The 15,315-nt window shown below is 41.9% G+C and overlaps 1 non-coding gene across 1 annotated transcript; it reads right to left on the minus strand.

Moving 5' to 3' along the window:
* Positions 1 to 9,258: 9,258 nt before the first annotated feature.
* On the minus strand, positions 9,259 to 9,364 carry LOC122028330. Its single transcript, XR_006124734.1, has one exon. It is a non-coding gene; the product is annotated as a small nucleolar RNA R71 (small nucleolar RNA).
* Between the last annotated feature and the right edge of the window lie 5,951 nt (positions 9,365 to 15,315).

Consider the following 15,315-nt stretch of genomic DNA (forward strand, 5'->3'; position numbering starts at 1 on the left):
GGTTCTTGTAACGTTGGCAATGCTCCTAAACACATTTAGAAGCATAAGTAATGAGCGGTATCTAGCAACACATCATTACTACCCAAGTTACAAGAATGTTGAGATCCAACATCACCTTGTGACTTCTAATTGTGACTCTTCACAATATGTGACAATGCCCTTCTATCCTAGACATCTAGGTTGATCAAATCTGAGGCATAGACGGTGTCATCCTCTGATCAATCTAAATCTTGAACTCCAATTAGATTCACTCTAATCAAATGAGCTCAATATCTTATATTGACTCACTTGGGCATGGTCATGCACTTAGTGGTCTCACTCTATCAAGAATAACGATGTCAGTCCCGTTATATAGTGTTGGTGCAACCTTAGGTCAAGGTTGACCTGGTTGACCCGACTCGAGTTGACGTGACTCGAGTTGTATTTTGATGTTTGACTTGGGAAGATTGTCGGTGCAACCTTAGGTCAAGGTTGACCTAGTTGTGTTGCATGTTGATGTTTGACACTCGTGAGAGAGTTCTATTCTTGATATTTGGGAGATTATTGGTGCAACCGTAGGTCAAGGTTGACCTGGTTGACTTGATTCGGGAAAAGTCCAAGTATGGAGACTTGGCACGGAAAAGTCCAAGCAGGGAGCTTGGCACTGGAAAAGTCCAAGTATGGAGACTTGGCACGGAAAAGTCCAAGCAGGGAGCTTGGCACGCGAAAAGTCCAAGTATGGAGACTTGGCACGGGGAAAGTCCAAACAGGGAGTTTGGCACGGGGAAAAATCCTAGTGAGTGAAGCTAGGTGAAGGTGAAAGTCCTGGTGAGTGAAGCCAGGCATTCGGGAAAATCCTGGTGAGTGAAGCCAGGTGAAAATCCTAGTGAGTGAAGCTAGGTGAATGGAAAAGTCCTAACTGGGATGTTAGGCAGTGTGGAAAGTCCTGGTGAGTGAAGCCAGGCAGTGGGAAAGTCCTGGTAAGTGAAGCCAGGCAGTGAGAAAGTCCTAACTGGGATGTTAGGCAGTGTGGAAATCCTGGTGAGTGAAGCCAGGTGAAAGTCCTGGTGAGTGAAGCCAGGCAAGGGAAAATCCAGATGGATCAGGGATGATCGGACTTCTGGTGTTGGAAAGTCCAAGTAGGTCAAAGGGATTGACCGGACACTTGGCAGGGAGTTCTAGCAGGTCAAGGGAGTGACCAGATGCTAGGGATGAAGTACCAATAGGTCAAGGTTGACCGGATATTGGTTTGGAAGTCTTGGGATTTGGTTTGGGCAAAAACCAAGCTCTGGATCGGTCACCAGACCGATCCAGTGATACTCTGTTTGCTCTGATCGGTCTGGTGACCGATCAGATACCGAACAGAAGCTCTCTGTTCGGTTACTGATCGGTCTGGTGACCGATCAGCAAGCGAACAGAGGCGAAAAGAAAGGCAGGCTGATCGGTCCACAGACCGATCAGGCCATGTCCTGATCGGTCTGGGGACCGATCAGGAGACGATGTCGCGGAAGCACAGCCAGAGTTGGGATCGGTCTGTGGACCGATCCAGCTGTAGCCTGATCGGTCCACAGACCGATCAGAGTACGCACAGAAGGTTCTGTGCACTAACTGATCGGTCTGGGGACCGATCAGCACAGGGCCTGATCGGTCCGTAGACCGATCAGTGTTCTAGCCGTTGTGACGCAACGGCTAGTTTCTTCGCTGTCTTCTTCGCAGGTATAAAGGGGTCGAGGGCTGCTGCTGCGCAAAACTCTCCTTCTTTCTTACTGTTGCTAAGTGCTGTTGTGCTTGAGCTTTGTTGAGCTCCTCCTTGTCGAAGCTTCGCGTGAGCTTCATTCCACGACTGGGTCAGCTGCTGCTGCTCGCTCTTCCGTGAAGTTGCTGCTTCGTCAACGGAAACCAGTCGAAGGCAAGCTAGCGTTTGTTTTTACATTCATATTGCTCTTGCTTCTTGCTGTATTTCTTGTACACTTATCTTGCTGTTGCAGGAGACTTTGTGGTGAGGTTTCTCCACCCACAAGGAGTATATTATTAGCCGGTTCTCCGGGGACTCATCCACCGACGGATTGATAGGGCTCGTCCACCTCACGGACACGCCGAGGAGTAGGAGTTCATCTCCGAACCTCGTTACATCCTTGCGTTTGAGGATTGCGTTCTTCTCCTTAGTTTCTTCCTTGTATTTCCGCTGCCACTAACCTAATCATAGGAAGAAACGTGAAAGATTGGGGTCGGCTATTCACACCCCCCTCTCTAGCCGAGCACGAAGGATCCTAACAAGTGGTATCAGAGCGAGGTCGCTCTTCGACGGATTAACACCCGAGGGAGCACGAGCTAGAGATGGATCAACTCGAAGAGGACATCACCATTCCACCCTTCTACGATTGCGACGACTTCGCATTTTGGAAGGTAAGAATGAAATATTATCTTATGACTAATCTTGAGAATTGGAGGTGTGTGCAAGTAGGTTTCACTCCTCCGGAGGATGAAGAAGGAAAACCTCTCAAGAAGAAGAAGTGGACGAAGGAGCAAATCCACAAATCAACCATCAACGATGAGGTAACGAAAATCATTGAATTTTCTTTACCTAATGATGTTTTGTGTAGGATAGGTGGGTATAACGATGCCAAGGAGTTATGGAATAACTTGGCAAAGCTCCATGAGGAGAACTCCACTTCAAGTCATGAAGAGGAGTCAAGTGAGCCAAGGAGCTCACTTCATGAAGGAATGGATTTAGAAGTTGAGGGCCACTCAACATCTAAAGAAGAAGAGGAGGAGAGTTCTTCTTCAAGTTCGGAGCAAGAAAAAGAAGAAGCGTCTACCTCCGGAAGGGATGAAGAAGAGAGCTCGCATCCACCCTCAACCCTAGGTAACTCAAGCAATTTAAGTTCAATTAAATTACATATTATGTGCTTTGAGTGTAGGGAACATGGACATTACAAGAGTAAATGTCCAAAGAGGGTAAGAAAGACTCCACCGGCGCCAAAGGTCAAGGAAGCCGGAGTCCCGAAACGCAAGGGCAAGGAGCACATCGTGTGCTTCCAATGCAAGCAAAGGGGACACTATAGGAGCCATTGTCCAAGGGGGAGGCAACCTCACAAGGGCAAGAGACCGGGCACATCGATAGGGGGAGCTAAGGCAAACCCTAAGGTAACCTCTAAGGTTCATTTTTGCAATTCTAATAAAATGCATGCTAGGAATTTTATTGCACTAGTCAATAATGATAAGCATGATAACATTAGAAATCGATACACATGCTTAGGTGCCAAACATGTGAGTCTAGATAAGGATAACACTAGGAAAGCCAACCCTAGAATTACCTCATCTAAGGTTAAGGAGAACCTAGGTAGGAATCCCAAATCAACTAGACACATGCCTAGGAATGCCTCAAAGAAAAATGACAAATCAAAAATTGAGGTATTAGAGAAGGAGAATCAAGTCTTGAGGTCAAGACTTGATACTTTGGAAAAGACTCTTAAGAACTTGGAGAAGTCATCTCTAGGGTTTAAGGGTCAAAAACCAATGTCCAAGGACAAAAAGGGTTTGGGTCACAAACCTAAGTCCCAAATGGTCAAGCCCACCTATCATAATGTTCCATTCGATTATGGAACAAAACCTAAGGCTAGGAAGACCATTACCAAGGTCACAAGGGGAGTCACCCCTATAGTTGACCTTGATGAGACCCAAATGACCAAGGCTTTAAAGTCTAAGAGGGTCATTAGGAGGGTTGCTAGGGAAGTAATCCCTAGTGAATATTTAGTGAACCCAATGAGCTCAAATAGGTATTGGGTTCCTAGGAGCATCTTCTCTACCCCATAGATGGGTTAGAGAGTGTCAACTCCAATAAGAAGGGTAGTTAACCCAACTTTGAGGAAATTGACACTCAAGGAGCATTTTCAAGGTTTTTGGGAACCTTTGAAAATGAAATGGAATAATCTTTATCATTCACTCCTTTGAAGAGTAAAGTGTGCCAAAGTGAGAATATATTAATCTTACTTTGAATTGATACAATTTGGAAAAACCTAGAGAAATGTCAAATTGGGATTTTGATATTCTCTTAGGTAATCAAGGCAATCCGGGCCTTAATTTAGAAGTGCTACTCTTGTAAAATTTTAAATGGTATAAATCAAACAAGAGATCAAGAAATGCCAATTTGGGTTTTGACATTTTCTTGGAGCACTTTGGGCAATCTAGGATTAGAATTTAAGTTAGCTAAGTGATTAAGGATACTTAGATAGGTAATCTAGGTATTTTATTTGTGTTAACTTGCCATGATTGGTTGTCATATGCCATGCCATGACATCATATTTATTTTATCATCATTTGAAATGTCATGATAATGCTTAGGTTATCTATATGTCATGTGTTAGTTTAGTTTCAAACTTTATGCCATGACATCATGACATTGGCACATGCTTTCATTTATGATACCATTTTATGCCATGTCATCGTCTCTTGCATTAATAATCAATTGAATTGATTTAAGGATGAAAAACACACTTTGATATTGAGATCAAATTTGTGTTTAGAAAATACATGAGAACTTAGCCTAAGATGACCTTAACCCATATCTCACATCAAATTGACTTGAATGTGGTTTGATACACCTTAGATGTGTGTGAGATATTAGGATCATGAGTTAGGATCAAGGTGCATTGTTCTTGTACCTAGATGACCCTAATTCAAGAAATTGGGGATCATAGGGAAAGCTTGTGTACAAGTCATGTGCATATAGCCCTAAGATTATGGTCCTAAATTCAAATGGTTTTAAAAGCATTTTAAAATTGATTTGGAAAACCTTGATGAAGCTTTCCTAGTGATAGCATTCATCATTGAACATTGTGATACAAAGATGAGCTAACTTTGAACTATTTCAAAGTTTTTGAACTTTGTATCAAGATTGAAAAATAGAAGTTATTTTCATATAAAATTATTTTTCCGTGATAGTATATGTTATGAGGAATGTTTCCTCAAAATTTCACATTTTTTCGAATTTTCTGGAATTTTCTAGGAGTTTCTGAATTTCGGGAAGGAAATTTCAGAAATCTGCCTATCAGAGTCTGGATCGGTCTGGGGACCGATCCAGGTAAGTCCTGATCGGTCTGCGGACCGATCCAGTAGGTTCCAGTAGCACGGGTGCGATCTGGTGAAGGCCTGATCGGTCTGGGGACCGATCCATGGGGTTTTTGATCGGTCTGGGGACCGATCAGAGCGTGCCAGATTTCAGCTGTTAGTCTGAAATTTCAGCTGGAAGTTGGGTTTTGTGGATTCCTAAAGGTTTGGAACTCACAAAGACATTGTTGGTGCAATGGTCAAGGGGGAGTTAACCTTTAGGGGGAGTTTTACCTAATTGTCAAGGTGGAGCTGACTTTTAGGGGGAGTTTTTACTCCTTAAGACTTTTGAGGATTAGTGATATGGGAGTATCACTAAGTTGATTGTTGAGTTTAGTATCAAGGGGGAAATTAAGAGTTTCAATGAAAGATATGGGACTTTCATTAGGAAGAAACTCTTGACCTTGATACCCTCCTTTTTTCTTTTTGATATATGTCAAAAAGGGGAGAGTGTTCATTGGAGAATCATTGGAGAACCCAAGTTAGGTTATCGGGTTAACCTAAGCTAGGGGAAGAATGTCAAGGAATGTTCGAGGAAGAACATTGGAATTCTTTTTGATGTATGTCAAAAAGGGGGAGAATTATTGGAGAACCCAAGTTAGGTTATCGGGTTAACCTAAGGGGAGAATGTCCAGAGAATGTTCAAGGAAAAAACATTGGACATTGGAAGATGATTGAAAACCTAAGTTAGGTTATCGGGTTAACCTAACTTGATTATGGTTTTGTCAAACATCAAAAAGGGGGAGATTGTTGGTGCAACCTTAGGTCAAGGTTGACCTGGTTGACCCGACTCGAGTTGACGTGACTCGAGTTGTATTTTGATGTTTGACTTGGGAAGATTGTCGGTGCAACCTTAGGTCAAGGTTGACCTAGTTGTGTTGCATGTTGATGTTTGACACTCGTGAGAGAGTTCTATTCTTGATGTTTGGGAGATTATTGGTGCAACCGTAGGTCAAGGTTGACCTGGTTGACTTGATTCGGGAAAAGTCCAAGTATGGAGACTTGGCACGGAAAAGTCCAAGCAGGGAGCTTGGCACTGGAAAAGTCCAAGTATGGAGACTTGGCACGGAAAAGTCCAAGCAGGGAGCTTGGCACGCGAAAAGTCCAAGTATGGAGACTTGGCAAGTCAAGAAGAGTTGGCACGGGAAAAATCCTAGTGAGTGAAGCTAGGTGAAGGTGAAAGTCCTGGTGAGTGAAGCCAGGCATTCGGGAAAATCCTGGTGAGTGAAGCCAGGTGAAAATCCTAGTGAGTGAAGCTAGGTGAATGGAAAAGTCCTAACTGGGATGTTAGGCAGTGTGGAAAGTCCTGGTAAGTGAAGCCAGGCAGTGGGAAAGTCCTGGTAAGTGAAGCCAGGCAGTGAGAAAGTCCTAACTGGGATGTTAGGTAGTGTGGAAATCCTGGTGAGTGAAGCCAGGTGAAAGTCCTGGTGAGTGAAGCCAGGCAAGGGAAAATCCAGATGGATCAGGGATGATCGGACATCTGGTGTTGAGGAAAGTCTAAGTGGGTCAAAGGGATTGACCGGACACTTAGCGGGGAGTTCTAGCAGGTCAAGGGAGTGACCGGATGCTAGGGATGAAGTACCAATAGGTCAAGGTTGACCGGATATTGGTTTGAAGTCTTGGGATTTGGTTTGGGCAAAACCAAGCTGGATCGGTCACCGCATCGATCCGGATGTCTGTTTGCTCGATCGGTGCGGTGACCGATCGATCAAGCTCTGTTGATTCTTGATCGGTCGGTGACCGATCGCAAGAGGCGAAAGAAAGCGGTGATCGGTCCACGCATCGATCAGGCCCTGATCGGTGCGGGGACCGATCAGAGACGATGTCGCTGAGGTTGGGATCGGTCTGTGGACCGATCACAGACCCTTGGACCGATCAGACAACAGCCTGATCGGTCTGGGACTTACCTGATCGGTCTGGGGACCGATCAGCACAGGGCCTGATCGGTCCATAGACCGATCAGGGTTCTAGCCGTTGCGACGCAACGGCTAGTTTCTTCGCTGTCTTCTTCGCAGGTATAAAGGGGTCGAGGGCTGCTGCTGCGCAAAACTCTCCTTCCTTCTTACTGTTGCTAAGTGCTGTTGTGCTTGAGCTTTGTTGAGCTCCTCCTTGTCGAAGCTTCGCGTGAGCTTCATTCCACGACTGGGTCAGCTGCTGCTGCTCGCTCTTCCGTGAAGTTGCTGCTTCGTCAACGGAAACCAGTCGAAGGCAAGCTAGCGTTTGTTTTTACATTCATATTGCTCTTGCTTCTTGATGTATTTCTTGTACACTTATCTTGCTGTTGCAAGAGACTTTGTGGTGAGGTTTCTCCACCCACAAGGAGTATATTATTAGCCGGTTCTCCGGGGACTCATCCACCGACGGATTGATAGGGCTCGTCCACCTCACGGACACGCCGAGGAGTAGGAGTTCATCTCCGAACCTCGTTACATCCTTGCGTTTGAGGTTTGCGTTCTTCTCCTTAGTTTCTTCCTTGTATTTCCGCTGCCACTAACCTAATCGTAGGAAGAAACGCGAAAGATTGGGGTCGGCTATTCACACCCCCCTCTCTAGCCGAGCACGAAGGATCCTAACATATAGGAGGGATAGATCCCATCTACATCACTCACATCCCTTCACATAATTTGTTACATACCCAGCAATCGCCTTTATAGTCTAACCAGTTACAGGTGACGTTTGACGAAGCCAAAGTATATAACTCCTTAAGTAGGGAACCATGGTGACTTCTGGTCCAAGGACTAATAGTCATACTAATAGCCACATGAGAAAGTATATGACACTCATATAACAATCCATGATAATTTCTCATGGCGGGTCATTCAGTATACATTCTCCAATGCATACCCATGTGTCAACTTGATATCTCTATATCCATGACTTGTGAGATCAAGTCATCGAGTTGACCTACATGCTAGTCTCATCACATTAACATTATCCCTGAATGTTAATACTTAACAAGGAATGATTAAGAGTAGTGTTCCCTATATCATCTCACTATCGATTCAAACAATTGATTGATATAGGTAAGAACGTTCTACTCAAGGACGCTATTATACTTAGTTATTTGACACCAATACAAGTAAGTATAATAACCATAAACAAATGCCTTTATATACTTAAGAAATATGATACAATGAGTCCATACAACAATTATCAAATGATTGGCTCTAGGGCTCTAACTAACACCCAAGTGACAGGGGTTAATCTTAACAAGATTTCACAGGGATCTTCTCCATTTAGTGCTTAAGGATAGCAGCTTTAACTTCTGACAAATGCTTGTTGATTGCAATGAGGAAAAGATAGAATATGATACATCAGGTTCCACCACAACGAAGCTGAAATCCTAGAATCCATTTCCCAAAGCTCAGTTCCCTCCAAGATCGATTCTCTCATCCTTCTCTTTCTCTCTTCAATCACTCTCATTAGTTTGCAAGCGCCAAAGCCAACTTTCGACCGTCTAGATAACTTACTTTGCGACATCTCTAGTGCTTAATCAACAGTCCCTATGGTTCGACAATCTTATATATTACAGACGACAAATCCGTGCACTTGCGGTTCATAACAAGTTTTTGACGTCGTTGCCGAGTACTGTTTTCGATTAACATTAGTTGATTAGCTTATGAGTTACCCTAGATATTTTTCTTTTTCCTTTGAATTTTTTTTTCATTATGCACTTTTCTTGCAATTTAAATTCTTCATTTTCATTCTTGCTTTTCATATAGCATTTTATTTCTTATCTTTAATTTTTCATTTTTGTTTTTACTCAATTTTTTTTTCTTGTATATCGATGAGCACTAACATGTCAAGCAGGCCCTTAAGAGATTTCTCGGCACCTATTTTTACAAGATTTATGTCTCCCATTGTGCAGCCTCATATTGAAGCAGAAAATTTCCAAGTCGATCTAGAGTTAATTTTCATGATATAAGGTCACAAATTTAGAGGAGAAGTATCAGAAAGTCTTTATCTACACCTTGAGACATTTCTAGAGCTTTGTGATATGGTGAATTGTGAAGGATTGTCAGCAGATGCAGTTCGGTTATGGCATTTCCTTTTAGTATCAAGGATAAAGCAAGGACTTGGCTATATTCTCTCCGTTCTCAAAGCATCACAAGTTGGGAATAATTAAAGAAGCAATTTTTGAATCATTTTTTCCTCCATGTAAAATGATTTATATGAGGAATTGCATCACAAATTTTGCTCAGGCATATGGAGAATCATTATTTGAAGCATGGAACAGATTCAAGAGTCTATAAAGATAGTTTCCTCATCATGGTTTAGAAAATGGCTGACCTTGCACATATTCTATAGGGGAACTTCTTTCTCAGATAAGTGTTTGTTAGATTCATCAGCTGGAGGTTCTTTTGTGAAAAAGAGTGTAGATGAAGCATATACATTGATTGATCAAGTAGCATTGAACCTCCATGAATGGTCAAGCAAAAGTTGAATGGAATCTCCCTCAGAAATTCAAGAAGTACAAGCCATATATACAAGAGAGCCTATCAAACAAAACACAATTCAACCATCCAAGAATTTTGAAATCCACAAGTCATAGAATGAGGAGTTCAAACATTTGGGGGCAAAGAATGATACCATTGTTTCAAAATGGTTCAAACAAGATCCCCCTCCTACACAGACAGTGTCTAGTGAATAGTGTAATAATTTTAAGTTGAGAAGTGGCAAGAATCATGAAGAACTACTAAAGAAGGATTTGTCTAGAATTGAGGAAAAGAACAATAGAAGACCTCAAGAACTCAGTTTCATTACTCCAGGAAGTTCCCAAAGGTCACAAGTACCTTTCCCTCAACGATTAATCACACCTACACTAGATAAGCAAGTTGGATCTCCTCCGCAAGCTCAAAGGGAATATGGAAAAAAGAAAGTACCTTTCCCAAGACCTTCATTAAAGGTTCCTTTTCCATAAAGGCTAGTGAGGGTCAATGAAAATGAAGACTTTGGCAAATTCTATGACACTAATATGGTTGAGTGTAGATTTTTGGATTTATATGAAGATGAGGACTTTTCAAATGAGGATTGTGATGATAATGCAGTGTATAACAAGCTTTCAGATTTACTTTCTAGATTTACAGGGTGTTATGATGAAATTGAATTTTTAGATGATGAATGTGATATGGTAGATCAACTTAAAACTGCAAATGAAGTTAGTGATCCTCCGATAGATGATTCTCCCACTGAGGATATGGATGTTGGTTTATTTTTTGATGCTTGTGTTGATGATGATGTTATGAAAGGAAGTGTAGGGAGATGTGTTGTGGAAGCAGCATCTCAAGAATCACCTCCTTTATCCACACAACCTTATGAGATTATGAGAGTTGCAAGGATTGAACATGTTATGGACCAATGTGTAGGGACTTGTGCAATAGAAGCAAAGCCCCAAGAATCACCACTTTTAGAGGTACCACTACTTGAGCTAGAGCTAGAGCCAATACAAGATTCAGAAGTCACATCCACATGCTTAGAACTTTCAGGTATCTCTTAGCAAAACAAGGTTAGTATCCTTTGTGATCTTTTGGAAAATTTCATAGATGTACCAATAGTAGATCTTGTTGGCTGTGATTCAATTTGTGATACATACTCAGTTCATCATAATAAGGTTCTAGTTCTATCTAATATAGCATGCTTGGGAGAGGTATATTTTTCTTTTGAGTGTGCAGATTTTCATGGGGATTATAATTGGAAGCTTGATCTGAACCGTCTTCGACCGCTTGAAAGAATTTCCACGAAGACGAAGATGGAGAGAGTGATTCTTCATTTTTTGATGAAATCGCCCTCAATAATAAGAGCCCTTGGTAAGAGGGTGATGAAATATCTTACCCCTCCAAGAGTGAGATTTCGATAAATTTAATAAGGTGGTCGAGCTAATGACCTTAAACAAGCGCTTCTTAGGAGGTAACCCAAGTTCAATCTTATTTTCATTCATGTTTTTAGTTCCTTTCTAGTTTCATTTCTTTCCTCATAATAAGCATGTATCCTCTACTTAATTTTTGTTGTTAATTTTCTTTTATAGGACTCAAAGATTAGGAGGAGTGCAATTACATGATGGCGGAGTTAATGACATGGGCACACATCATTTGGTAACTTCTCTTACTTTTAATTTCCTCCACATTATTTTTAGTTTTCATTGGGACAATGAAAAGTTTAAGTCTAGGAAGATGCATTAGATGCATTTGGTTTAGTTTAGTTTTTGCTTATTTCTTTTCCATAATAAATTTTTCCTAGTTGCATCATTCATCACATCATGATTGTTTGTTCCTTAATGCAAAATACTAGCACGTTTCATTTAGATATTTATGTTGTGTGATTTGGTATGCTAGTATGCTTATTGATCTTTATTTTCCTATCCATAGTAGCATGAAGTGAGGATTTTTATTACTAGATGAATTTGAATGTTGGCCTAGTTTTAGGATCTCTTCACCTTATGCTTGACTTTGATGGTAGATATTTTTAAAAATAGTCATGATTCATAGAACCGGACTAGTACTCTTGCTTCTATGGTGACATCTCAACTACATTTTGGTTACTGGATAAACTCAGAACATGTAAGCTCATTTGGAAAAATCAATCCCAAAAAATAAAAAAATAAAAGTGTGTTCAAGTTTGATACTTTGCAAACATAAAAAAAAAAAGAGAAGAAGAAAAAAATAAGGGATAAAAAATTGTTATCGTGAGTGGAAACTAGCAATTCACCCCTTTGAGACTGAGTTAGGTTACTGGGGAAATGAATGCTATGTTTCTCTTGAGACTGTGTATTCTTTTGAGACCTTGTGCAGACGATGCATAGCATTATTGAGGGGAACGAACCTTGTGTGTGGCATGTAAGTGCCTATCTCTGGAAGTATGAGTAACATGGTTAAATGAAAAATTGACTAGGCTTAGAGATTGACACTTGAAAAAGTTAAGCCACTTATTACACTGAGCACAGAGAAATTCTACTTAGGCCACACTCAAATAATTTTTCTATCATGCTCATCAATGAAACTATATGATAGGTTTATATTGATTCATTAGGGAGTATTACATCTACGCACATAAATCTAGATTGCGGGTTTTGCTTGAGGACAAGCAAAGGTTCAAGTCTGGGGGTGTGATGTGCGCAGATCTTATGATCATTTATACATGTTTTGACGCACATTCACTTACTTTATTCACATATATTCTATGCATGTTCGCCTCTCTTAGCATATATTCAACATAAATACTCTTTGGTTCGGAGACCTGCTCTTTGTGTGTTTTCTTATTGATAGGACATGATTTGGAGCAAAAACAAAGCTTAAATGAAGTCTAGAGCTTCCAGAGTGTCACGAGCATGTGAAAATTAAGTTCTTCCAAGTTTTGGCCGTGCAGAGACCACATGCCCGTGTGAAGGCTGTGTGTGTGTGGAGGGGGGGGGGGCATGTTGAGGCCGTGCAAATGTCACACGGCCGTGTGGAATGTTTAGCACTGTAGATCAAAAGTAAAATGACCATAACTTTTTGCTCAGTTGGAATTTTAGTCTGTTCTTTATATCAATTTGTAGATAACTTCAAGATCTACAACTTTGATGAAGACCTCAACTCAAGAATACCAAGTTACGATGTGATAAAATAATCTACAAGTCCACACAGCCTTGATACACGGCCGTGCCAATTCTAGAGCAGAAGGAAGGCACGACCGTGTCAATTCGCACGGTTGTGTGGTTTAACCAGGGCAGAAGGAAGGCACGACCATGTCAATTCACATGGTCGTGTGATGTAACTAGAGCAGAAACAAGGAACGATCGTGTCAATTCGCACGATCGTGCGGTGTAACCAGAGCAGAAGATAGACACGACTTTGCCACTCAACCCGAAGGGAGAAGGCAGTTGGCCGTGCGGATCTCGCACGGCCGTGGCACAGGCTGTGCGGCACCCGTGCCCTAACATATAAAAGGGTCAAGAACGCTATTCTTGAGGGCATCTTTGGTTCAGGTCTTCGTCCTCTCCTTGGGAAAGGGTTCTCCCCTTCGGGGGAAACACTAGAGCTTCTTCCACCACCGTCCCTTGATGTTTCGTCCATCTCCAGAGCAAGGAAGTGTTAGAGTGTATACTAAAAGCCTAGCCTTTTGTAGACATTTATTTTGAAATAAAGAATCACATTGGTCAAATGTCTACATTTATATGCTAAGTATAGTTGTTCAATTAATTTATATTGTAGATAACATGGTGTGTGGTGTCACACACAGAAGATCATGTTATCAATTCCTTATAAATTATAAACAGTTACTCACGATGACTTAGATGGATAGGAACAAACCATTGGAATAATCGTAGAGTAGTTAGGTATTAGTTTATCTTGACTGATAAATTACACTAGTACACTATGAGTGTATTGAGTAGGACCATTTAAGATGAGTTCTTTTTTATACTGACTTAATAAAAGAACAAGACCTTTGTGTTGGTGCAGGAAGCATCCGACGATCGAACCTAAGTTTTGATAATGGCAAAGGGATTCAAAGTTAAGATTCCTTGTTATCTAACATGTTGAGTGAGTATTTCAGGAAAGTCCTAACTGCGGTTAGGCAGGTGAAAACCCTAGGGGATGGTAACCCTAGGTCATAGGGGGTGGTAACCCTATGCGGAAAGTCTTGGCAGGTCGATGGCTTCAGGCAAAAGTCCTAGGGGGTGGTAAACCTAGGTGGAAAGTCCTGGTGTCGCGAACCAGGTGAAAGTCTGGACTAGCCGGGAAGTGGATGTCCAGCAGAAAGCCGGAAGCGTCCAGTCGATCTGGAGGATCGACTGGCAACAGGTAAATCTCCTGAGTGTAGTAGGTGAGGACGCGTTCCCCGTAGAGGGAACAGTAGGCGTCGGGTCGACCTAGGGTTTCCGGTCGGAAACCCAAAGTCAGACTCGGACAGTCCGGAGACTATCTATACTTTATTTATCATGTGTATTGTGCTAACTTTGTATTGCAGGATTGTGTTTGGGACTAACATATCTTGCAGGTGCAAAGGAGCAATCTAATTCCTCGGATGAACAGTGTCCGAGGCGCCTCCATGGAGCTTGGAGGCGCCTCGGGTACAAAAGCTGACCTGGCCGTGAAACAGGGTTGAAGGCGCCTCGGCTGGCTCTGGAGGCGCCTTGGAAGGCGCCTTCAAGGCCCTTGAAGGCGCCCTCAAAGGTGATAAGCGCAAACTGGTCAGCGCTCATCTGCACGGTGGACTCGGAGCCTAGGAGGCACCTTCAGAGGCCTTCAAGGCGCCTTGGATGCCCTTTATAAGGGGACTTCGAGCAGCATTGAAGAACAACAACTTCCAAGCGATCCTTGTGCTGCGTGCTGCTCAATCAACGACCCTGAAGTGCTGTTACGAGTCCACGACGACCAGGAGCTTCGAGATTACGATTCTGTCGTCGGTATACTTGTTTTTAATTACTGTACTAATTGTAAATCTTGTACTCTTTTTTGTACTTATAAGTGTTGCCCACCGAAAGCGATCAAGGATCGCGGGCCTTCGAGTAGAAGTCGACCTAGGCTCCGAATGAAGTAAAACTTCTTGTGTCCCTCTGTGATTGCATTCGTTATTTCCGCTGCGTATATTTACTTTGATAGTTTTACGATTCCGATACGATCAAAATAGCCACGAGCGCTATTCACCCCCCCTCTAGCGCGTCTCGATCCAACACTTTATTATTATGGAAGTGTGTGCTCTTAATCATGATATAATAACAAGCACATGCACTTTATATTTATTTCTTTAATTTATCAAAGGGTGTGATTTAGTTCGATAAATCAATAGGCCCGATAAGTTGAAAAATGGTATTATTTATATGATGTGTTGTTGATTATAGAATAAAATTGTGTCCTAGTAATCTAGGTTGATGATGTCCCCAAGAGGAGATCAAAAAGATTGTCATGTAAACCCTACAGGTGGACTTAGTCGGACATGATAATGAAGTTGAGTGGTACTACTCTTGGAGCTAGATATTAATTAAGTGAGTTGTCAGTAACTCATTTAATTAGTGGATATTCTATATCTTAAGCACAGGGAGACTAACACACTAATAATAAGAAGGAGCCCAAAATATAATTTGGGATTGGTGCGGTAGTTCAATAATAATTCTTTAGTGGTATGAATTATTATTGATGAAATTAAGTTGGGTGTTCGGGGCGAACACGGGAAGCTTATTTTCATCGGGAGACCAAAACCAATTCCTCCTCTCGGTTCCTATCGTAGCCTCTTATATATAAAGAATTA

The sequence above is a fragment of the Zingiber officinale genome, chromosome 10A (genome assembly GCF_018446385.1).
Source record: "Zingiber officinale cultivar Zhangliang chromosome 10A, Zo_v1.1, whole genome shotgun sequence".
NCBI classification, from domain to species: domain Eukaryota; kingdom Viridiplantae; phylum Streptophyta; class Magnoliopsida; order Zingiberales; family Zingiberaceae; genus Zingiber; species Zingiber officinale.